The sequence below is a fragment of the Anas acuta genome, chromosome 1, assembly GCF_963932015.1.
Source record: "Anas acuta chromosome 1, bAnaAcu1.1, whole genome shotgun sequence".
In the NCBI taxonomy this organism is placed as follows: domain Eukaryota; kingdom Metazoa; phylum Chordata; class Aves; order Anseriformes; family Anatidae; genus Anas; species Anas acuta.
This window is the reverse complement of record NC_088979.1, coordinates 117,929,392-117,951,686: the sequence shown is the minus strand read 5'-3', so window position 1 is coordinate 117,951,686 and position 22,295 is coordinate 117,929,392. Positions and strand designations below refer to the sequence as shown.

Here is a 22,295-nt window from a genome sequence, read left to right as displayed (position 1 = left end):
CACTGCTTCCACATTGCTGAGTATTTGCTGAGATCTTGGGTCCCAATGTTCAGAATATAGGATTCTGACAAGACACAAGCAGTGGCGTTACAGATGTCCAAACCTAAGTGAATGAAGGTGATGGACAGCTATCAGTAAGGGCAGGCTTCTGTGATCCAGAGCCTCTTAGGCGGCAGAAAGGGTGCAGTGCCTTTCAGCACCTCTCTGCCAGCATCAGGCACTGTTATTTCTGAACCTCCAGGGTCACAGTAAAACACCTGCATGAATTCACAGTCCTGACAACATATCCAGAAAAGCCTACTGCACACCAAAAATGAGATATACAGGGCAAAACTCAGATTTCTTTATGGCACCCTTATAACAGCACGTAAGAAAACACAACTACAAGCTGGTGAGAGGCACCCAGAGGCAGACTTTGCACCCCGAGGACTGTAGCCTGTGCACATCTCCCTTTCAGCTAGTCACTTCTAACTCCAGCTCCTAAAATAATACTGCAATGCACTTGCACAACTGCTTGCCTTCCTCAAATCTAAAAGGCATGGTACTAGGAAAGTACCCTGTGTGTAAAGGATGAGCCACAGAGTACAGTAATGAGGAGCATGGCTGAATTCCTACACTTTGAGAAGCTGAAATTGGCTTTTTCTTCCCTTTTTTTTTTTTTTCTCCCTGAAGCCCAGGTTTGGCTTAACTGAAAAGTAGATCTATTTGTTTCTTTCTGCTGCAGAGTATCCCAGCCTAAAATCTGTCATCTCCACTCTGCACACCTTTCACAAGAGGAAAAAATGAAGTGTTATAGGAGAGGTAGAGGGTCAGATACATAGTAAATTATGTGAGAAGCACACACACACTTATATAATTTTATCTGGGCCTCTCAATATCCTGTTTGACAGGAATTCAGACTGTCCAGGAAAGCATCGCAGGGAGAAAAAAAAAAAAAAAAGTATGCGGACCTATTGCTCTGTAAAAAATAAAAAATAAAAAGAAGGATAAACAAAACCTTCTGCTAAAGCTATCCAGTGATACGACTCAGGGTGCCTCACTACACTGGGAAATCGGAGACCCAGCTTTAACAGCCAGTGCCACCAAATGAGTCAAAACCTCAAGAGTAACTTTATACCTACGGTTCTGCAAGCAAGCATTGCATGTTTTATAGAAAGCTGAGCAACAATAGCTTCAGAGCCAAGCGGGACCGCTGACTCCATAGCAGTGTCAAGAAAACCACCCCGAGATAAGGTTGCATCCCACAGCACTAGGGGGTTGAAAACCAAATCCACTGGGAAAAGCAGTTTGTGCCTATAAAAAGCCCCATGCTTGGACCTTCTGTCTCCGGGGCACCATCAGAAATCCCGGAGCTACTTGAGTCCCTGCCCCAGGCACAGATAGTGGAGAATGGTCTGTGGTTCTCACCACCCGTGCTGGAAAGAGAAGAGCTGAGAGCAGAGGAGGTGCAGACAAAGGCTAGCTGGATGGTCAGGGGAAAAGGGTGCCTATCACAGGATAGGAACCCGTTGATTTATTTCGCCCAGCAAAACGCAGGCTGAGAATGGATATGATTGTTCTTGGTAAACACATCAGAGGGACGAGCACCAGGGAGGGAGCAGAGCTATTTAAGCTTGGGAACAATGTTGGCAGGAGAACAAGTGGGCATGCTCCAGCCAGGAATAAATTGAGACTGGAAATAAGAAGAATGGCTGAAGCCTCAGAGCTGTCAAGTTCTGGAATAGCCAACTAATTGGGGTAGTGGGAGAATCTTAAAACTTGTTAGGATTGTTTGGAGCTTCGCGTTTGTGAGAATGATTGCATTATGCGATTGCTGACAATAGCAAGGGACGAGACGTGGTAAAATAGGGGATCCCTTCCAGCTCTACATCCCTACTGTGAAGCACTCAGGGCTGATTTCTTTCTCATGTGTCCATGCTAAGGCAGGAGAGCTGCAGGATCCTTCGCCATCCAGCCCAACAGGGAAGCTGTTCGCAAGCCAGTTGCGAGCAAGGAGATGAGGATACTGAGGATACTTTCTCAGATGGCTGAAGATGATATGACAGTTCCTCGTAACGAGCTGTGAGGAGAAACGTGTCTCTGGCCCCAAGAGAAACATTGCAGGCAGCGCACCAGGCCACAGTCAGTCAGCAGGATAGAGACGAACAGCAGAGACAAATGGCTGAAATTCCAGAGGAGAAGACCAAGCACAGGCATTTGCTCATTGGACAAGGTGGGACTTCACGTCTTCTTTGTCTTCCCAAGGCAACAGAGGTTGGAAAGTGACTTGTGAAAATGTACGTGCCCATTTCTGTCATTCTGGGCCATGGCAGCTCTGCAGCAAACCTACCTAAGATGTTAAACACTGGAGTCAGTCCTGGCAAAATGGTGGTTTTATGCAGTCATACACTTCCTTCTCTTCACAAGGAGAAGCACTCCTACCCTCTTTACCAGCCAGACAAAAAACATGTGCCTCCTTGTTACTGTTCTCCTTCCCTTTCTTGAGCTGTTCCCACACCCTTCACCTCACCCTCATCTGCTGTAGAGAAGCAAAAAGGGGAAAAATACGATGTTGGTCCAGGAGAGAGGGTACCAGCAAACAGTCCAGCCAAATATTTCTCTCTTACTCCAAAAGCTGTCGCGCCTAGGCAAAACCAGCATGCTCATATTTGTCCCCTCAGCCTCCTGCCATGGGTAACCCAACCCATTTTAACTCCTGGACTCACTTAGTTGCACATAAGCAGCAGGAGAGACTTGTGCTTAGGGTAACAGAAGCTTTTCTCATCTGTTTTGACCCTACCTGGGGCATTGGGGGGATGAAAAGATGAGGAGGAATACATTGTGCACATAAGAGAGGGAATACATGTCCCAGCTGCTGGCTAGCTCACAGGCCCTCCACATGGGAGTGATAAGATCAAGCTTTACATTCCCTTCCTTTAGTTCACTGCACTCACACCCCCTCCCTTCTCCTTAGGAAACTGGGAGAAAGGAAAAGCAATAATAAAATATTTCAGATGAGAGAAAGAATTCTCCGTGATTGAGAACATTTAATGGGAACCAGCTGCCTGAGCGAGACCAAAGGCCGGTCCTGCTGGGGTTTTGTTGACAGGGTCACTTTTCACAGGTACCTGCTGAGGAAGAGGGAGGGATGCTCAGGAGACGGCGCAGAGGAGGAGGAAGGTGCAGGAATGCATTACGCTGCTTTACCTCATTGCAACCCCTTCTCCCCCCTCCCAAAAAAACAGCTCTTGGAGAAGAGCCACGGCGGGACAAAACAGGAGTATGCGTGGTGTGAGTAGCTCTACCCGAGGAAAAACGGGTGGGTGGAAGAAAGGAAAGAGGCGCCTGAAAGTTCAGCGCATGAAACCAAAGCCAAGGCTGGCCCTGCACTCACCTTCCTGTCCTTCCTCGTGGCCAGACAGCTACAATTAAGACGTAATGGATACCCCGAGAGCTGCTCCTGTGCCTGCCAGCCAGCCGCTGATGTACCCACACTGAGATAACTACCCCGGCACAAACCCACCTGGAGGAGTGGGCCTTGGCCTGAGCCCATCCTTAGAGTCCTGCTCTCTGAGGGATGCACAGAGCCCTGTCCTTGTCCTGCTTGGCTACTCACAGCTTGGAGATCAACATCAGGATGGATGGAGAAAGGAAAGCTCATCAGCTCCTGTCCCCAAACAGCAAGGCTTGCAGTGATCAGCTCTTGGGATGTACAGAGGGACAGGGCTACCATTTTCATGGTGAAAGAGGTAATAAAAGCTTTTCAGAAAGCACCTTCAGAAATGCTCTAGAAGTTACTCTGCGTGCTCCATCTCCCCTGATTTCTCTTCACAGTCTGTAACAGGGTTGTGTCTCTGTGTGGTTTCTTCAAAAAGCATGAGCCAGAACTCCCTGCTCCCCGAAATGAGGCGTTCATCCTAATCACCACGATGCATACACACCCCTAGGTAAATTTTAGAAGAACAGAGCTGTGGTGCCAGCTTCTGAGCTGCAAGGACTGGTGCTCTGCCACTGCAGGAGCAAGTCCCACAGACCCAGCTGCTGGCAGCAGTGTTTTGGCAGCCCTGACGTAATGATAACACCACCCTCGTCATGGATGAAGCTGTTATGTGGGCTGTAACATCTCAACACAGCACCAGCGATACCTGTCACGAAGCTTCAGGCAGGAGAAGCCCAAAACGGCGTGAGGCTGAGGAGAAGGAATAAGCTGTCAAGCTGTGGCACGGATACGATTTTCCACTCAGTCCCCACGTAGCAACTCAGAAGATGGTAAATCATAACTGAAGGGGCTGGCCAGCAGCCTTACGTTTCCTCATGGTGCTCCTGAGGTGTGGAAAGGTCTCTGCAGAGGGAGGCCCGCCGAGGGGGAAGCCTGCAGCACGAGTGCCAGAAAAAGGCCCCATGGCCTCCTCCACCAGCCTTTCTCCTTCCAAGCACCCCTCTCCATTGAGTTTGCCATGCTCACACAACCACAGAGGCAGGAGCTTCTCTCTAGTCACAAAGTATTAACATTTTTTTTCCCTGCTTATGTGGGTTACGACAGGCCTGTTGGAAATAGCCTTCTGAGCGAGGCAGGGCCTCAGCGAGAGGTTTTGGGGAGGAGTGTGGGGAAGCTGGGAGGCTGTCCCCAGCAAGGCCACGGCCTCGCACCTCAGCTTCCCCATCCTGCACGCCGCCCCGGCCTCCTCCCTCTCTTTCGATGGGGATTTACACACGGGTTTGCAGGCTTTCCCCTCTGCCCCGTCTCCTCTCCCTCCTGCCCTGCTTTGATGTTAATTGTCTGCAGGGCTGGAGCGCTCCTTGGCTGATTAAGTCCAAGAGTCCTCCCCGGTTTTGTTGACCCATGAATGGGGGCCTCTCCAGTGCTCACTGGAGTGCGGGCTCCTCGCCCCTCCTCCTCCGCGGCGCGGGCTGATGGATTAATCCCGCTGTGTGAGGAGAGCGGGGCGGGAGGGGAGCCCGACGGCATGGCATGGGGTATCCGCAGTGCTTTTGGTACAAAGATACGCCTTCTGCTCCTTTATTATGATTTTTTTTAAATACCAGAAGAAAATACACTTTCATTCAGAGGCGAGATTTGGAGTGGCTGGGGCAAAAACAGCACAGGCAGCACGGGCTGGCTGAGCAGGCTGCACTATGCTCGGTCTTTGCTCCACCAGGAGCACCTCAGGTACAAAGCATCCTCTGTGCCCCCAGCACTGCAGCGTCCAGCTCTTCACTGCTGACCTACCTAAGGATGCCTTTGTCCCTTCTCACCAGGCATCAGGAGGCCAAGGGCACCATTTTTGGGGAAGACTGCTGTCTTTCCCCACCTCCCCGCTCCATCCGCCGTGCTGATGCTGGCCCCCTCCCCAGCTGCCTTCGTGCCCAACGCAGAAAGCCAGGCGCAGGAAATGAAAAGTCTCCCCCTGAGGAGCCTTGTGCAATTTTTCCAGCCTCTCCCTCCGCCCCTGCTTCCCGTTCACCCCCCCCCAAACACACACACACACTCTCCAGCTCTGTCTTTCTCTGGCTGGTCGCAGAGAAAGGCCGATGGTGTTGGCACTGCGCTGCCGGCTCCCTGGCACGCTCGCCCGGCCATCCTGCCAGGCTTTTCAGGGCTCACTCTCGCTTTCCAGAGGCTGGAAGTGCAGAGCAGGAGACGGGCTCCCTTGGCAGCCTCACTGTTTCCAAACATTGAAAGGCAGAGAGAGAAAAGTCGGCTTCTCCCGGCTCACCAAAGCCACCACCAGCGTGGATGCTGGCCAAGCTGTCCTAAAAATAACTGCAGTGCTACCGGACACGCGTGCTTCTCAGGGACAAAAGGGGACAATGCACCCGGGGCAACAGGGACAGAGTGGGGCGGGGGAAAGAAAATGGGGCTTTTTCCTCCATCGCCCCTTTCAGCAAGTAAAGGAGCCTGTAATATCCCTGAGGTGCAAGTCAATAGCACTCACACATGGCTCTCTGCTTCCTTGGAGAAGTCACTCAGTTGTCTGAAGCCAGGATCTTCCCCACCTTCATCTCAAGGCGCCAGTTCAGCAGTGTGGGGACAGCAGTGGGGGTGCTGGGGCACACCGGGACCCTTCTACCTTCCCACATCCACTGCTGGTAAAGACAGCAAGCCTGACATGGAAAGCAACTTCTGGGCTCCCCTCCAAGTGCAATGCAGATGCACTTGGTGTAACACAGATACGCTGAGCTTGTAAAGATACCTGCCATGTGTTTCTGCTTGAAACAGAGGAGCGAGAGGAGACGCAGAACCAGATGTGCAATCCAAGGCACTCTCTTCCTTCCCACCGTGGCCAAGACATCTCCCAGCCCCAGCACAGGCAAAACATCAAGTGCTCCTCTGGGCAGAGGGGCCAGAGTAACCAGGAAAGAAAAAAATGTATTTTACCATGAGGAAAAGGCAAAGTCCTGAAGATACTGAACGTCTCCACAGGCTGGAGCAGGCTCCGCCAGCTCAGGCCATCCACAAAGCCATAAGATGCCTCCTCTCCAGCCCAAGTCCTCACCAAACATTTCTTGGTGGGAGAATTTGCAAATTTGCTAAATGTTTCAGGTGGCCCAACTTTTGGGGGTGGGGTGGGAGTGGCACAAAAAAACCTACCATGAGAAAACTTTCAGCTGAAACAATTTGCCTTGCTCTACTTTTTTTTTTTTTTTTTTTTTTTTTTTTTGGGGGGGGGGGGGCGGGATGTGATTTTTCTTTTTCTCTCTTTGTGGGAAGAAGAGAAGAGAAGAGGGCTTACAGAGGGTTTGGCACAGTCAACCTCGGTCCCAGCAGATACATATTTGTTTGCCTATTTACAATCAGGGCAATCTGAACCCGTTAGCAGATGCAACTAAGTTAAGGCATGAGCATGAATTTAGAAAACAATATGACCCATCATTGTAAGAAAGGCTGGGAGGCAAAATCCAAGTAATTGATATCATAAATCCTTCAGGACACTGTTGCAGGACGGTCGTCACCTCAGAAAAATCAGGGCTGCTGGCTCGCACGCCTTGCACCTATTTTGAGGCATAACTCGACGTTCGTGCTTGAAAACGTTCCTGTATAAGTTGAGGCAGACACCATTTGGCATTTGTTCTGCTCCCGAGGTATTTCAAAGGGTAACTGCCAGATCTGTGAGAAACTGCTAAGTGCCGAAGCTCCAGTGAATGATGTTTTAATTTGGTCTGAGGGCTTTAAAGAACATCTTGAAAGACTTAGACAAGTCTTAAAGAGAGTATGAGAAAGAGACTTAAAACCAAACTATAAAAAAGCTATATCTGATGTAATAAGTTATTTAAATGAGGCATAAATTGAGCAAAGATGGCTTAATTGGTAATGTGGATAAAATGTTGAAATGTTTAACTCTGCAAAATAGCATGGATCTGTGACAATTTATGGAGACGATAAGCTGTTCTTGACAAAATTCATTCCAAATGGCCAGGGAGGGGCTGATTTTGCAAGGTGGCGAGCATTGCTTTTTTTTTGTTTTCCCCCCTTCATCCAGAAAAACACTTAAACACATGTGGGGTCGTGGTGGCTGGGCACGGGACAGGATGCTATGCAAAGCATGTGCCAACCTGGTCCTTCAGTGGGACCTCTGAGCACTTCGCCACACCTCCAGGGCTGGCATAGCTTTGTCCCTACCCGAGTCCCCCGTGCCTAAATGTCACTTTGCACTTAAAAACGCCCTCCCCGCAGCCCCCAGGTTCCTCTGAGCTGGCTTCCCTCCCAGCAGCCCATCACAAAGCCCATCTTCTCCCCCTCGCCCCTCCTCCCCGGCCCAGGTTGTAAAATAACGAGTTTCTTGTTATTCTTGTTATTGCTGAATGGCAGAGGTCTGGAGCCCCGTGAAGAGAAGGGGGCAGCCTAATTAGGGAAACGAGAGCCATCCTTAATGAGCACTCCTGACTAGGTGGGGATTTAAAGAAAGAGGCGGGGGCAGGGGGGAGAGAGGTCAATTTGTGGGGCTTTCTCTTCCCTACCCCCCTCCTCCTCCCTGTAAACCTACCGCAGTTTGGGGTCTGAGCACAGGGTCTTCTAGACATCACTGTGGTTGTTATTAAATGATATTTCCCTCTTTTGCCTGACTTTGAGGGGGGATAATTTCATTTTGTCCCCTCTGCTGATTTGATGCTGTGAGGGTACGCCAGGTGTTGGGCTGTTCTTGTCCCTTACAGCCTCCTTAAGGTGTCCTTTCTGGGGGACAGCTCATCGGCAGGTGGTACCTGAGCAGGGGTGGCAGCCGCTGGCACCACAAGACTTCTGCACACCCCTGCAGGACAGTCTAGTGTGTGTGCAAACCAGGCTGCACTCACCTGCTCCATAAAACACCAGCACAGCTCCGCTCCTGTTCCCTCCAGCAATGCCTGCACCTACCTCTGTCAAAAATGGGCTGTGCTTGCAAGGCATTGCACTGCAGATGAATTTTGCAGCTCAGTCTGGCCCTGAAGAGACACCTTTGTCACCAGGACCGTGCCAGCAGCATGGCTAGACTGTCAGCATTTCAGATACCTCAGCCTTAGCCCCGGTACCCTGTAGCTCAATGTCAGATGTTTGCTTCGGCCTCCCTTAGCAGACACAAGCCTCTCTGAGTTCCCCTGAGTTCATCCGTCCCGTGTGTACGTTGGCAGGAGCTGAAAGCCCCGTGTGTGGAAACTCACTCGCACAAGCTTTCTCATTCCACACCCACCCGCTTGAATTTCTCTCCTGTTCTGCTTTCACTCGCTCTGGCTGAGCTGGAACCAAACGCCCCCGGTCTCAGAGAGGCTTCAGCCCCCCTGTTCATAGACTGGACTCGCCTCTAACTCCTCAAGAGGAGAAAAAGCAGGTGGGGAGATGCACCCCGACCCAGCAGAGCAGGAGGAGCATCTCCTGAGAGCTTGATGCTCTGGGGAAGCTGCAAGGGCATGAAGCTGGCTGCATCTCTGCTCGCCAGCCTGGTCCTCTTCGGTGTGCCCCAGGTCAGCATTAGGCAGTCACCTCCAGCAGCTCCTGTGATGTTTTCTGCAAAGATCTGTCAGAATCCTTGCCCAGTTAAATCAGCACATGCTGAAATGCTTAAACAGGCTTCCAAGGAGCAAGCTTGCAGCCAGAAGCGTGGGAGGAACGTAGTCTGACAGAAAGGAAATAAGCAGGGAACATTTTACCCATAAAAGCACTTTGCTTTCTCTTTGCTTCATAAATCAGCTTTCTCTGATCTCATCCAAAAAAAGGCAGTTAATTCCCCGCTTCTCCCTGCCTGGGAGATGTATTCTTTTCTGTATTTGGATCTTGCCTCGGAGAAATTAAGAGACCTAATTGTTTCCACTGCTCTTTCCAAAATTAGGGAACCAAATAACATCAGGAATGAAGGCCGTGGGCCACACCTCCCAAGGTGCCAAGCTCCTTCGCTTCATACGGGCTGCTGCTGGAGTTTGGAAACGTTTGGACGGTGTGTCGTAGCTGAAGGCCAGGTTAGGCTGGAGGAGGAACCCGCTCCCCAGCAGCCGGGGGGACAATCATTCACCCGCAGGAGAGAAAGATGTGCACAATCTGTGGTATATCAGCCCCGGAGCCAAGATCTGTGCTCTGCCATGCCTGTTCCCGCTCCCATGGACTACGCACTTAACATTCCTCCAAGCCTACCAGACAGGCTGCTCTTTATCAGATCCATTTCTCTCTTCTGTTTATGGCTGGAGGATGCTGGGGCCCCACTGGACTACGGTTTGAAGTCATTAGGGTTTTTTGTGGGTGAATTGCTTGGATTAACAAGAAAGTCTCGGCACAAGAGCCAGCAACTTTCCGCTCCTGCCCTGACATGTAAGCTCCCCAGTGATCTCTCCTAGCAAAAATGACCGTGTGTATCCAAAGCATCGTCTCAGCTTTGCTGCCACCTGTGATGACCAAACAAGAACAGGTTGAAGACTAAAAGCAAAGCAAATTCAACCTGCACTGCTGGTTTCAGAGAGCATGCCCAATACATGCTCCTGTCATTTCCTTTCTGTTTCACATCGGTTGTCCCCTCAATGCATGCACCATGCCCTATGTTTTTCTGGTTATTCTGTGGGAAAGCTAAAAGATTCAAGGAAAATATGGGGAGAAAGGAGATGGGGGCATTTCTGAAGCAGTGGTGTTTTAACAGGAGGTGGTAACAGCCAGTGGCACTAGGTAGGCATTCCCAAAAGGCCGGTCTACATGCTGAAGGAGATACACATGTGGTAGGCCTCGAAATAATGGCACTTGTCTCTCCAGCTGTTCCCAATGAGTTGTGTCCCCTGGGGTGCCCACAGAGGAGGTCTGACACCAGAGGATGACCTCCTGAGGCCCTTGTGGCTCCACTGTGGTGCTCAGATGTCAGGACATGCTCCCCGGGAGCCCATGTGCACAAACCCACCTCCGCAGGCTGCTGGCTGGGCCTGTCGCTCAGGCCTGTGGTTCCTGTCCATGTGGGAGAGTGCCACCAGCAATGTTTTGCCCTTTGCATGGCATTTCTCTAGCAGGAGAAAGTTTGCACAGCTCATGGGGAGAGATTTTAACGGAAAATTAAACCATTTTTGCTTCTTCATCCCAACACGCAGTTACCAGGCCTCTTACCCTTTAGTTCCCTACCTTTTCTGGGCTACAGAAATGTATATAAAAGTCTAGAAAACCTCTGTTGCAAGCTATTTTCTGTCCATTATAACCAGGCAGAGGTGTGTTGAGCATGAAGTTCACTACAAGGGACTTTTATGATTGTGGCTGACTTTCCCGGAGGATAGGTTGGCATATCCTGCTTTAAAAACACGGTGTATCAGGCACACACTTGGCAGTAGCTCTGTATGTCCCTTTTGGTCTGAGAGCAACACGTTTGCCACGGCTCTGCTAGCAGGAGGTGTACCAGCACAGGGCATCCTCCCATTTGCAAACCAAGCACATGCAGCATTCGGAAATTACCCCAGGTATTCATTTTTCTGCTGGATTCTTTCCCCCACACCTCAAAAAAAAAAAAAAAAAAAAAAAAGTGAACACATATGCCCAAACCTCGGCATTTTTCACGGAGCGCAAGCCTTGTGTTGCAGCCAGACGAAGAGGGAGTGGAGTTGGAGCTGAGTGTGTGGGTGCTGCATGGGCAGGGAAGGCATGGGGAGAGCCTGCTGGTGCACAGCAGGTGCACAGCATGGATGTCACACGTCAGGGTGTGTGTCTGACACTTGCACATGCATGTAGCGGTGTGTGCACTCGTGTGTTTGTTGTGGTGAGAATTTGCCTGGGAGGCACCTGGTGTGCAGGTTTATGCAGAATGGAGCATGCAGGAGAGCTGCCAGCACCTCTGAGAGTGTAAAGGCTTGGGGAGGGTCTCTGCAAAGCCTCATTTTCTCTGCTGGGGCTGCCCAGGGGACTGGGCTGTGAGCTGTTTCTGAGCCTCCTCGCCGTACCTGCTTGAAGACCCTGTTTTGCTTTATAACTTTCTTCAGCTCTTATTTGCTATTCCTTCCTTTCCCTCTTCCTGGCTCCCTTTTTGTTATTCCTTCTTCTCACGTTTCCTCCCTCCACCGCCCTTCCCATTTCTTCTCCCTCCCTCTCCTTCCTCACTCCGGCTCCTTCTCCCCAGGCTCCCTCCACCTCATCCTCCACTCTCGCCTCCTCTCCTTCCTCTGCCTCCCTTCGCTCCTCGCCGCCTCCTCTCCTCCCGCAGTGCTCCCATCCCATCCCGCGCTCCTTTGTTCCCCTCCTCGCCCCCTCTGCTCGGCCTCTCCCCTGCTCCTGCTTTGCTCCCTTCCCTCGCTGAAAAGCACGGCCCCGCTCGAAGACCCTGGCCGCCGGCCAGCCTCTGGCGAGATGAAGGGGTCCCTGGCACACGCTCAGCCCCGCGCTCCGTAGGGCATTGTAACCGCTGGTACCAGGGCTGTAAAATCTTTAGTGTCTCCAGGAAAGACGACTGTAAATTCTTCAGAAGTCCCACCGCGGGTGTAAAGATTTCCCCCTCCTTCCCCGGGCCCCCGTGAAAAGGGGCTGTGTAGTCGAACAAGGGGCTCGCTCCTCCCCTCTGCGAGCGCCCCGGCTCTGGTCGGCGTTTCGGCGGAGCGTGGCTCTCCCCACGGACTTCAAGGAGAGATTTCGGTACCCCGCCGGGCAGAGAAGCGGCTCCGGCGGCTCTTGGTCACTTAGGTATTTGACTTTATAAACATGATTAAAAATGCTAAGAAAGCTCCGGCGAAGGGGGAGGCCTCCCCTCTGCACGCTGAGCAAACAGAAACACACGAAGCATTGTCGGGCGCTGAACGATGAAGCAGCGAGGGAATGCGGGGAGAGCCGGCGGGGTGTTAAAGTAGGTTTGCTCTCGCACATGAAATTTGCTTGGCGAGCAGAAAGGCTTTTTAAACTACTTTGTAACTTGGCGGATCCCAAGCAGACCATCTCAGGGGGTTCTAACATGGGGATTTGGCTCCAGCGCGGCACATATCCCAGCTTCTGGCCCCAGGGGGCTGTGTTTAGGAGGAGTCAGGCCTGGTTCCTGTCAGGCCAGCGGGAACATGGGACCAGGACAAAGTCCACAAAGAGTGGAGCGCTGGAGCGAAACAGGCCACAGCGTCATGTTTTATCTAAGGCATGAGTTTTCTGGCACTGGGCATGGGAAGAAAGAGCACCTGGCTGCTACACGAGGAGCCACACAGCTGAGGTTCATCTGTGGCACCACAAGTTGGACACACCAAACACTCCTGCCTCCTCCTCCCCTGCTGTGAGGAGCAGGAGCATCAGAGAAACCATGCTGACCACAGCAAACAGGAGCCCAGAAGGGCTGAGGTGGGAAGGGACCTCTGGAAGTCATCTGGTCCAACCCTCTGTTTGAGTAGGGCCTCCTGGAGCAGGCAGCCCAGGACCATGCCCAGGTGGTTTCTGAAGATCTCCAAGGAGGGAGACACAGTCAGACACACCAACGCCAGCAGAAGGGAGCTGAACGTGTCCACACAATTCTCATTTTCATGCTGAAGGATTCAACACCCCTGCAAATACCCATTCTGTTCTTTCTCATAGGTTGCACTTGAACATACAGCAGTGGTGGTAAATTCCCTGGAGCTCTTAGGTCAGTGCTGGAGTTAGCAAACCAACCTGTGTCATCTCTAGACTACGGTATTTGGCAAAATTGAGGCTTTGGCAAAATTGCATGTGTAAAAAACAGCAGAGGGTTTTGAAGATAAGGGGTGCTGTGAAGTTGGCAGAGCCTTGTGAAAGGCTGTCCAGAGCACCTGGCTCGTTGGTTATCACCACAATAGCAGACTTGCCCAAAATGGAGGAGGGCTTTGAGGGGAAGTTGCATGGCTCTTTTGTTCTGCAGCTCCCTCTCACTTCCCCTTGCCAAGGTCTGCAGCGAACTCCTCCTGCTGAAGGACTGCAAGGCAGCTTTCCACCTCCCCACTGAACTTCAAACAGTTACAAACATCTTCCTCTGCAGCCTCCTCCTCCTGGGGCACTTTGAGCATAGCCAGGCCTCGGGGATGGTTGTCTCCATAGTGTCTTCTGAGCTTTCAGCATTGCTGACCTGTTGTTTCTACACAATTGTGTGGATCAGCTCCATCAGGTCAGCTTAGACCAGATCCTCCAGCCCCACCAAAACCCAAAACAGGAATGAACATGCCCTATCTTTTACTTTACAATAGGTAGAAGTGTTTGTTCAGCTCTCTGGCGAGCTGCTGTCTGTGCCCTGGCGGATACAGTAATGAAGTGGAGATCACAGGACCTCCACTTTATTTCCAGCTATGCTATTTTTTAAAGGGTGGTGTTTCGGATCGAGCCACATCATTTCTGCCTCAGTTTACCCCTGTTTAAAAGAGGGTTGCATGTGCCAACTGTTCTTGGCACTTGATCTTGTATCTGCTGATGGAATAAGTTAGCTATTTACTGGTGCATATCTGAGGGCCTCCTTCTCTAGAGTTTGGAGAGCTGAGAGGAAGTTCTCCTGGGCTTTGGAGCTGAGATGCCCAGGTCTGCAAAGTCCTAGCAAAGCAGGGCAGCGCTAATGTGGGCAGAAAAGAGGGGCTATGGGCTACACAAATCTTCACCCTCACAGCAAATCCATCCCTCGGGCTTCCTCCAAAAAGCCCCCCTCCAAAAAGCCCCCTCCACCAAATAATTTGGCCACTGGTCTGCCACAGCCAGGAGGAGCAGGGAGGGGGGATCCAGGTGGCAGCGTGTGTCCCGCGTCCTCCCAGTGGCCCAAACCCCTCCAAAACTCATTTTTCAATAGGCCACCAAAACAACCACTAGATGTTTAATGACTTTCGATCTCTCCTGCCCCAGACGGGCTTTGAAACAGTGGCTCAGATGCCAAAGTCCCAGTAGCAAAGTGGCTTTTTAATGACACGATTCTCGCCCGAATTCCAGGCACAGGGGGAGGCTTTGACACTGCTGTTTGTTTTCTTATTGGAGAAGTTCAAGAGAAGCTCAAGGCTTAAAAGCAAACCCTTGAAAGCAAAGCATTCCTAATCACATAAAAGTGTCTGCGCAGGCCGGGGCTGAAGAGGGGGCTTGTGACTTTAATCTTTGCATATCCCTTTCTTTCTTCAAGCATCTCTCCCGCTCCCTCTCACAGACGCGCACACGCACACAAAACTCTCCCCAGCGCCAGCAGCATAATGCTCGGGGAGAGGAAAGCGGAGGAAGAGGAGGAGGAGGAGGAAGCCGGCCCGCCTGCCTGCCCCCATGCTGAGCCCGAGCAGACTTTGTGAGAAAGCTCCTCTCCATCTGCAGCCCAGCCCGGTGGGAGTCAATTAATTCTGAATAACCTAAACCGACAGAGGTATTTGCATTCACAACCTGACTGATGACCGTATAAAATTGATTTATGAATTGAAGTACTTTCCCTCCCCTTATCCCCGATTCAGGCCATAATTGATTATACGTGCTGCAGCGAAATTAAAGAAAAGAAAATTAAAAAAAGAAAAGAAAAAAGGGAGGCCCCACAGACGCTGCTCTATATTCTCAAGCTTTCCCGGGATTAGCCGATCTATTCATCACTTATTTTTTTTTTTTTTTATTTAAAAAGTTGCTTCCTTTCCCCCCTTCCACCGGCTCTCCCCCCAGCTCCCCCAGCCCTCAGCCCCAGAGGCAGGGCAGCTCGGCAGGCCCTCGGCACGCAGCCGCATTCCCACAGCACCGGGGGCGAGGGGATGGCAGAGCCGGCACCCTTCCTCCCAGGGCACAAACCCCTCCTAAAGCAGAGGGAGCCCGAGCTGGAAGAGCTCAAGGCAGCAGCCCCCGAAGCTCACGCTTAACTTGCTGCCTTGTAATCGCCCCATTGTGGGCCGTGGTGGGGTGGAGACTCGCCTGGGCCCTTCCAGCCGGTCATCCCTAATAAGAATAACGAGAAAGCGCACGATATCTGGCTGGGAGCAGTCGTATCATACAGCTCCCAGATTTCCTCCTGGCAGTGTATAAATATTGAGCTGAATCCTACAGCCTGAGAGTTGATGACCCTTTTAATCTTTTCCTCTCGTTATCCACCTACTCGTCCCTATCTGTGCTCCCATTTTCCTTATCTGCTCGTTGTCTTTCTTCCCATCCTACATATGGGGACGCAGAGGAGCAGAGCGGTGGTGGGAACTGAACACAACCATACAGCTAGCCCATGGGAGAGCCCCAGGCCGAACACAGGCCACCTGTTAGTCCCACTCTCGTTTCTCTCTGCTTCTTTCTAAAACCTTAAAAATCATTTTTTAAAGAGTATGCCCCTCTGTTTCCTTTCACTTGAGTGGGAAGAGACAGATGAAACCCCTGGTGAAACGCAGCTTGCATATGATTTCATTAAAAACCATTTGCCTACAGCGTGCTGTCAGGCTCACAGGCCTCTTGAGCACATAGGTTTGTATCACGTCTTCACATCGTTTCGCACAGCTGCGATGTTTATGGCTCCTTTCGTGCTAAGGGAAGCTACGTTAAAAGAAAGTAATTAAAAGAAGTCTTTCAAGCAGCTGGGCACAGGACAGCAACATCATCAGAGCACACCCTCCAATGAAGCAAGGAAGGCCAAGGCCATGATCCAAGCGTATCAAGGCTGGGATTTTCAGCTTGCCTAGTGTATTTACTTCAACCTCCACAAAGTCATCTTGCTTGATTTGGATAATGCTGAGCAGAAGAAAAAGGGCTCAATCCATAAACATCAACGAGATCATTTCCCTCAGTGGCTCACAAGGACTTTGAGCAAGGGCCCTGTCCTCCGCCTGGCAGCGGCAGTGCCAGCTGCAGGGCTCCAGGAGAAGTGCTTTGCTTGCCTCTACCAGGCCTTAAGAGTCAGACTGAATACGGAATAAAGCCCATATCTGGGCAAATAATGCTGTTATGTCACAGCCTAGGACCTCATTTGGGAAAGAACCGTGCATCTCCTTCAAGAGTTTATAGGGCCCTGCCCCTGGAAGATGGTGCTGTGGCCACCCTTCCTATTAGTACGGTCTGGGATGCACCATCAGGGCCTGCCACCATCTCTGGCCCCCCTCCTGTTGTGAGGCTTGTCAGAGATTTGCTGTGTAGGGAGGATCTGTTTCACCCTGAGGTGACATTAGGAGCAAACACACATTGTCCTGACTCTGATGGTGTCCCCAAAACTCCTCCATCTTCCTGCTAGGATGAACAAACCTCCCATTTCGAACAGCAGTGGCTCCCGTGCTCCACAAAGGGTATTGCATGTGGGCTGGGGACTTATGCAAGTCACTGCTTTGCCCAAAAACCAACTCTGGTCTGTCATGATGGCTCAAAAGAAGCCTGTGCCCAGCTGTCCTTGTTTCCACCCTCAAAGTGACTCCCAAGATGCCGTCTTAAAAGCACAGTTTAGCTCCAAAGCAAAGCTTGTGAAAGCTTGGCCTGGGCCCCAAATTAACCAAAGTCTCACCAGGAGTGTCTGCCCAAATTAACGCAGTGAATAAAGACAGGCCATGGCTTGAGGAGGTGATGGCAAGCAAGGTGAGTGGGTGAGCCAGCAGAAACCAGAGGGTACAGACTACACGAGGGCTCACATGGCACCTGGTGGCTGGATACCAGCATCAGCAGTCACGCAGGCTGCTCGCTGTTGGCTTTTTGTCCCAGACCAAGGCGCTGGGCTTTGGGAAGGGGCCAGCAGCCCTCAGGGAGGAGGGCACTGCTCGGTGCTGCCAGGAGTCTCACAGATGTCAGCCCCTAGAAAAGCAGGCAAGCGGCAGGGACGTCAGTGCAGATTTACATCCCAGGGTCGCCATGTCCTTAGTGGTAAACGGGTGGACAAAGAAGCTAATCGAGGAGTCAGAAAGGGCAACTTGGAGGGGAGCGGCAGCTGGGAGTGGGGAGGCAGAAATCAACGTAATTAGCAAGAAGAACAATGCCAGAGTGACAGTCTAGCATGCCTTCCCAATTTTTCCACATGGAAAGAACAGCACCGTATTACCTGAAAATGATTTTTTTTTTTTTTGCTGTCAGTTAAGAGAGAGCAAATGGGAGGCTTGTGCTGATGCCTCTGCCAGGAACCACTTCTTCCTGGGCACAGCAGAGCCCCGGCTGTGGGCAGCATGCCCATCTGTGCAGCTCCTGAAAAATCACTGCAAAAGCGGTGCCAGCCCCACTCGCACCCTCGCAGGAGGGCCTTGGCATTGAACGTGGGCTAGGGTAATTAATATTACACATTAATGTTGTACTGAGTGAGGTGCCCTGAAAACACAGAGCATTTAGGCTGCCTGTGCTCCACAGAGCCCATGGTGCAACCATTACAAGTGGCCAAGGACCAGTGCAGCCATTTCTCAACAACTGTTTGGAGCACACAGCAGGGTCTCGATCCTTTCTGAGCTGTCTCAATCTCTTTACAGAGCTCCTTGGGAGCTTGGACTGGAGCTGGTGGCCACTGGATGGATGAAGCACGGACAAGCACCAGCCAGGTGAGGCAAACACAGAACTGTAAATTAATTTAGCCAAGAGCCCAGACTTTTTTACACAGGGTCTACTCAAGCTCCAGAGACAAGACACTGCGATAAAGAAAACTACTGGTCAGATCCAAGTCATTTAGCTCAAAATAAGGATAGTTGGGTGTCACCCTGGGGTCTTTGTGAAACAAAAAGTTCAGACTAGATGGTCTAATTATCTCTTTTGGCCCTCAGACCTATGAATGCATGGCCCATCTTTCACTTATTTTCTGTCCCGAAAGCTGGGTGCAGACTGGGTACAAAGTAGAAATGTCGCACGCTACGAGCAGCGCTGTGCTGTGTGTGCTCGCTGACTGTACTCTTGCCCAACTGCCTCAGGAGCCTGTTTTTCCTACACTTGTCCCTGTTTGGTTGCTTCAGTTATTAAATTCCACTGTGAAGGACCCTTGGGAAGCGCAATTGTTATTTTTCTGTCTTTCTTTCCATTTGCAAGCGCACGAATCCTTTTATCAGCAGATTGTCTCCGCAAATGTCACGGGCGGCGAGGCGTTTTTACATGAGTCAGCCCAAGCCATTAAAAACGTCGCCTGGACAATATTTGGTCTGCGACGCTGTGACGTGGTTGTGCAACTGGCTCCATGACAAAGGAGAAGCCCCAGCCTCTGCCTCCAGAAGATGAACTCAGAGACCTGAGCGTAGCAACAGAGCTCCCAGCTCTCACCTGGGGAAGGAGATTTTCGCTCAGACACAACAAGGGCTCGTCAGCGGGATGGAAAACGGGGTGCTGGCCTCTCCGTCTCCCTAGCATCGCAGCACAACCCCATCCTGCTCCCTCCTTGTGGGGGGCAGCAGGAGCAGCCCTGTGCCCCCCATCCCTTTGGGAGCAGCTCCCTCCTGCCCCCGTCTCCATCCCCTCGCCCCCCAGCCGAGCCCGCCGCAGCGAGGGGCGCACGCCCCCACGGGCAGGCACAAAGGAGGTGACAGGCGCCTTTATCCCCAACGCCCCCCGCGCCCGCGCTCGCCCGGCTCCCAAAGCCCCCATTGCTGCCAATTCGTTCCGGGACGCCGCCGGGATTCAAGGCTGACAGCTCCGGCAAAGCAGGAGAAATGGGCTCAGTGGGGAGCGAAGGGGCCTGCCCTCTCTCTTCTCCCCCACCACCACCTCCTGCTTTTTTTTTTTTTTTTTTTTTTTTCATGCCCCCCACAAGAAATACCTTTCTCAGCAAGGCTTTTTAAGGGCCCCCCGCGCCGCTGGCCAGAGCATGCACTGGGGCAATGAGGAAAGCCCGGGCAGGGGTCAGGGACATCTCGGGGAGGGGCTGTCAGCACCTTCTTCCTCTCCCCCAGCCCCTTCTGCCCCCACCTCCAGTGACAAGTCCCTGTCTCCCTGCCCGGGACAAGAGTGACATCTTATTTCCCCCGCCACCTCCACCCACACCGGCTTTTCGGAAAGGGGGAGGGATGCTGCTGTTGGGTGCGAGGATGTTCAGCCTCCAAAATACTCCTCTGGGTACATACAGCCTGAAGCACAGCTCATCCCGAGATGTAAAGTCTGAAATAAAACACACCGGGCTGGCAAATACAGCAGGGACCGGCGCAGGGAGGTGGCAGCTGATCTCAAGGCAAACATTTGTGCTGGGAGGTTTGGGAGCGAGACAAAAGGCTGTGACTGTCTGGGAGCGAGGGACCTCTTTAGCCAGAGCACGGAAATAAGATACACCTCGAGAGAAGGCATTCCCACGCTTTCAGCCCTGGAAGAAAATCTGCCCCAGGTGCTGGCTTTCATGATCTAAAGCGGGGTGTGTTTCACACGGCCCCCAGCTTTGGCACCGCTGCTAAAAGCCCCTTAGAAATGGGGTCTGCTCGCTCCTAACTCAATCTCTGTATCTTTATCTTTCCTTTCCTTTTTTTTTTTTTTTTTCTGATCCACACCCAGCTGTGCAGACCAGTCCCTGCGGACCGGAGAGGGATAACAAAACGGCACGTCAGTTTTTCCCCCCCCTCCCGTCGCTGCTGCAGCCTGTTTGTGTGCCCTTTGTCTAGTCCCTTCATCGCCCGCCCACCCCGGCCACGAGCAGCCCCCCGGCCCACGGCTTTGTCTTCTGCCTGGAGGGAAAGCTAAGTCGGGGCGACGGCGTCCCACATGCCTCCTTGGGCTAAAGCTATTCTTTCATCTGAAATGCTTCCCAGTTGGAGATACGAGCGGCTCAGATTCAGTTTCTTGGATGGGAAGGCTCCCCTGAAATATGGATCCTGGCTGGAGCAAGCCCAGAAAAAGAGCAGGCTTTTGGTTTGGCTATGTCTGAAGTCTTCAGCACGAGCCCACAGGGCCGAGCCTCGCACAAACAACTCATCCCGGGAGAGCGCTGCTTCCTGGAGAGATGAAATCTTTCAGAAACTGAGCGAGAAGAGATTTCAAGTCCCTAGGAAAGAAACCCTCCTCTCTGCTCCCACCCACGGCTTGGCGGCGGTACGGAACCGTGAACCCCTGCCCCATTCCAAATCAGATTGAGACAGCAAGCTCTGGGCTATTGCAGTGGGAAAGAGGAAACCTAAAGCGTCCCTGCTTCGCTGGGAATGGAAAAATTCGTGGATGTCCATGAAGGGCTGGCCAGGCCCAACTGGCTTATTTATAACGGAGGCAGAGCTGGGGGAGTCACGCAGAGCTGGAATGGGGTGTGCGCTATTGCTTGCAGGCCGCTGGTCCCGGGGAAGGGAGCAGGGCAGCAAGAAGTCTCAGTATTACAAAGGGCAGAGGTGGTAAATAGTTCACAAGAGAGGCTGACAGCCCTCCTGGGCCGCCAGGGGAATAAGCCGTGTGAAGAAGGGCTTCTAAACGCAGCAGCCTCCGTGCAGTTTCTGCATCTGGACAAAGGATAGGTTTGTTTTGGAAGTGCTAGCAAAACTGCTGTCTACAAGCCAGAAGGTCACACAGCGAAGGTCTGGCCGATGTCTGGTTAGGAAGCGGTCCTCCGGGGCTCCTCTCTCAGCAAGCAGTTGTAGGCCTAATAAAAAGGCACAATATATTCACCATTTCCCCACAGAGCAGCACTGCGCTGCAGGACAAGCAGGTTTTGTTATCCTTAATAAAAGCATGCTCGGGTACCTGGGCAAGGGACCTGTGATGAAGAGAGGAGTAGGTTGGAGGTCAGTTTGGTCATGCACGGTCTAACTGGGCTGTGGGAAACCTGAAAAAGTGTGTCAGGGGAGGAAAATCAACGTGGCCACCTTAATTAGCACCTCTCCTCCAGGTGAGGCAAGAGCCACCTCCCCTCCCCACCCCTTCGCCACCAGCCCCATAGGGCACCTTGTACCTGAGCTGCCAAAAAAACGCTCTGGTGAGCAATGCTCATCATCTTTTCCAAGTGTATCACCAACAGGGTCAAGAGACCCAGCTCAACGAGTGGGTAACACACTGACAGAAGTTTCCTGCAGCAGGCAATGCTGGGGAGACAGCGAGGAAAAGGTAAAAGTGGTCTCCGGGATGAAATCCTCCCAAAGTAGCCCCGCTGAACGGCTGGCTCTCTTCCATCTTGCATGCTAATGTAGAAACATGAGTTTCTCAAGCAGGGATGAAAGGAAAACACATGTCTCATATCGCACGGGACCCCTGGGACTGGGACGTGGGGTAGGAGGATTGGAGGCAAGAAAGGAGATCTTTCTTCTCCTTTCCATTCCCATTAGCACTGAGCACCACACAGGAAGCAGGAGGTTTGATGTCTGAGGAGCCAAGTGCCCTCTCTGTTTTTGCTGATGGAGATACGGGCCTGGTGGAAATACCCCACCAGTCGGCACACCAGTGGGGACGGAGTGCCTCAGTCAGCTCACTTGGGCGGCTTGAAGAGACTTTTTCAATTAGCGTTAACTTGCAGCAGGTAGAGGCCCAACTGGAGGTCACACAGAGCCTGTAAAGAAAGGCAAGCTTTCCAAAAGATGAATTTTAAGCCATCATTGGAGGAAAGCTTGGCTGCCTACATTTACCAGGGGTTGGGCTATATTGTGTCAGTGCTCCCCCCGGGACATCCCATGGCTTTACCTCCTGAGTTCAGAGGATGGGGAATAAAGGTCTGCTTTGCCCTCGCCTTGAGACTTGTAGTTCTGCATAAAACACACTGCGAGAGAGAAATCACTGGTTTTAGAGATGCCATTTAGTGGGAGAGGCTGCCCAAGCCAGTCTTCTCTCTTCCCAATCTGATGCTCTTGAGAAATGGCTCCACCTGGGAGATGGTTCAGTGACGAGCTAGAAGAGCTCAGGTCCCCCGTACAGCTGTAGCTGGACAGCTTCCCCACCCAGCTCCTTATACCAAGGTGGAGTTACTCCTATTTACGCCAAATTCATGGAGAAAGGAATCAGACTTACTCAAACAGGACAGGGCCAGAAGCAAAGACCACATACATGAACACCTGACGTAGAGAACCATTTAAAATCTGGGTGGAAATCCACATGCTGTCCTGTGTGATTCTCAAGCTTAATAAAAGCAGAAGCTGTGCTGAAAAGCTTA

General features: G+C 51.9%; 2 long non-coding RNA genes across 2 annotated transcripts; both read right to left on the bottom strand.

Moving 5' to 3' along the window:
- Nucleotides 1-1,224: 1,224 nt before the first annotated feature.
- LOC137863569 (uncharacterized) lies at nucleotides 1,225-6,515 on the bottom strand. The gene is made up of 2 exons (XR_011100966.1): nucleotides 6,359-6,515; nucleotides 1,225-2,329 (listed from the first exon to the last, which is right to left on the bottom strand). It is a non-coding gene; the product is annotated as an uncharacterized lncRNA (long non-coding RNA).
- Nucleotides 6,516-19,790: 13,275 nt separating this feature from the next.
- On the bottom strand, nucleotides 19,791-21,755 carry LOC137863564 (uncharacterized). Its single transcript, XR_011100963.1, has 3 exons — nucleotides 21,108-21,755; nucleotides 20,900-20,981; nucleotides 19,791-20,798 (listed from the first exon to the last, which is right to left on the bottom strand). It is a non-coding gene; the product is annotated as an uncharacterized lncRNA (long non-coding RNA).
- Nucleotides 21,756-22,295: the final 540 nt, after the last annotated feature.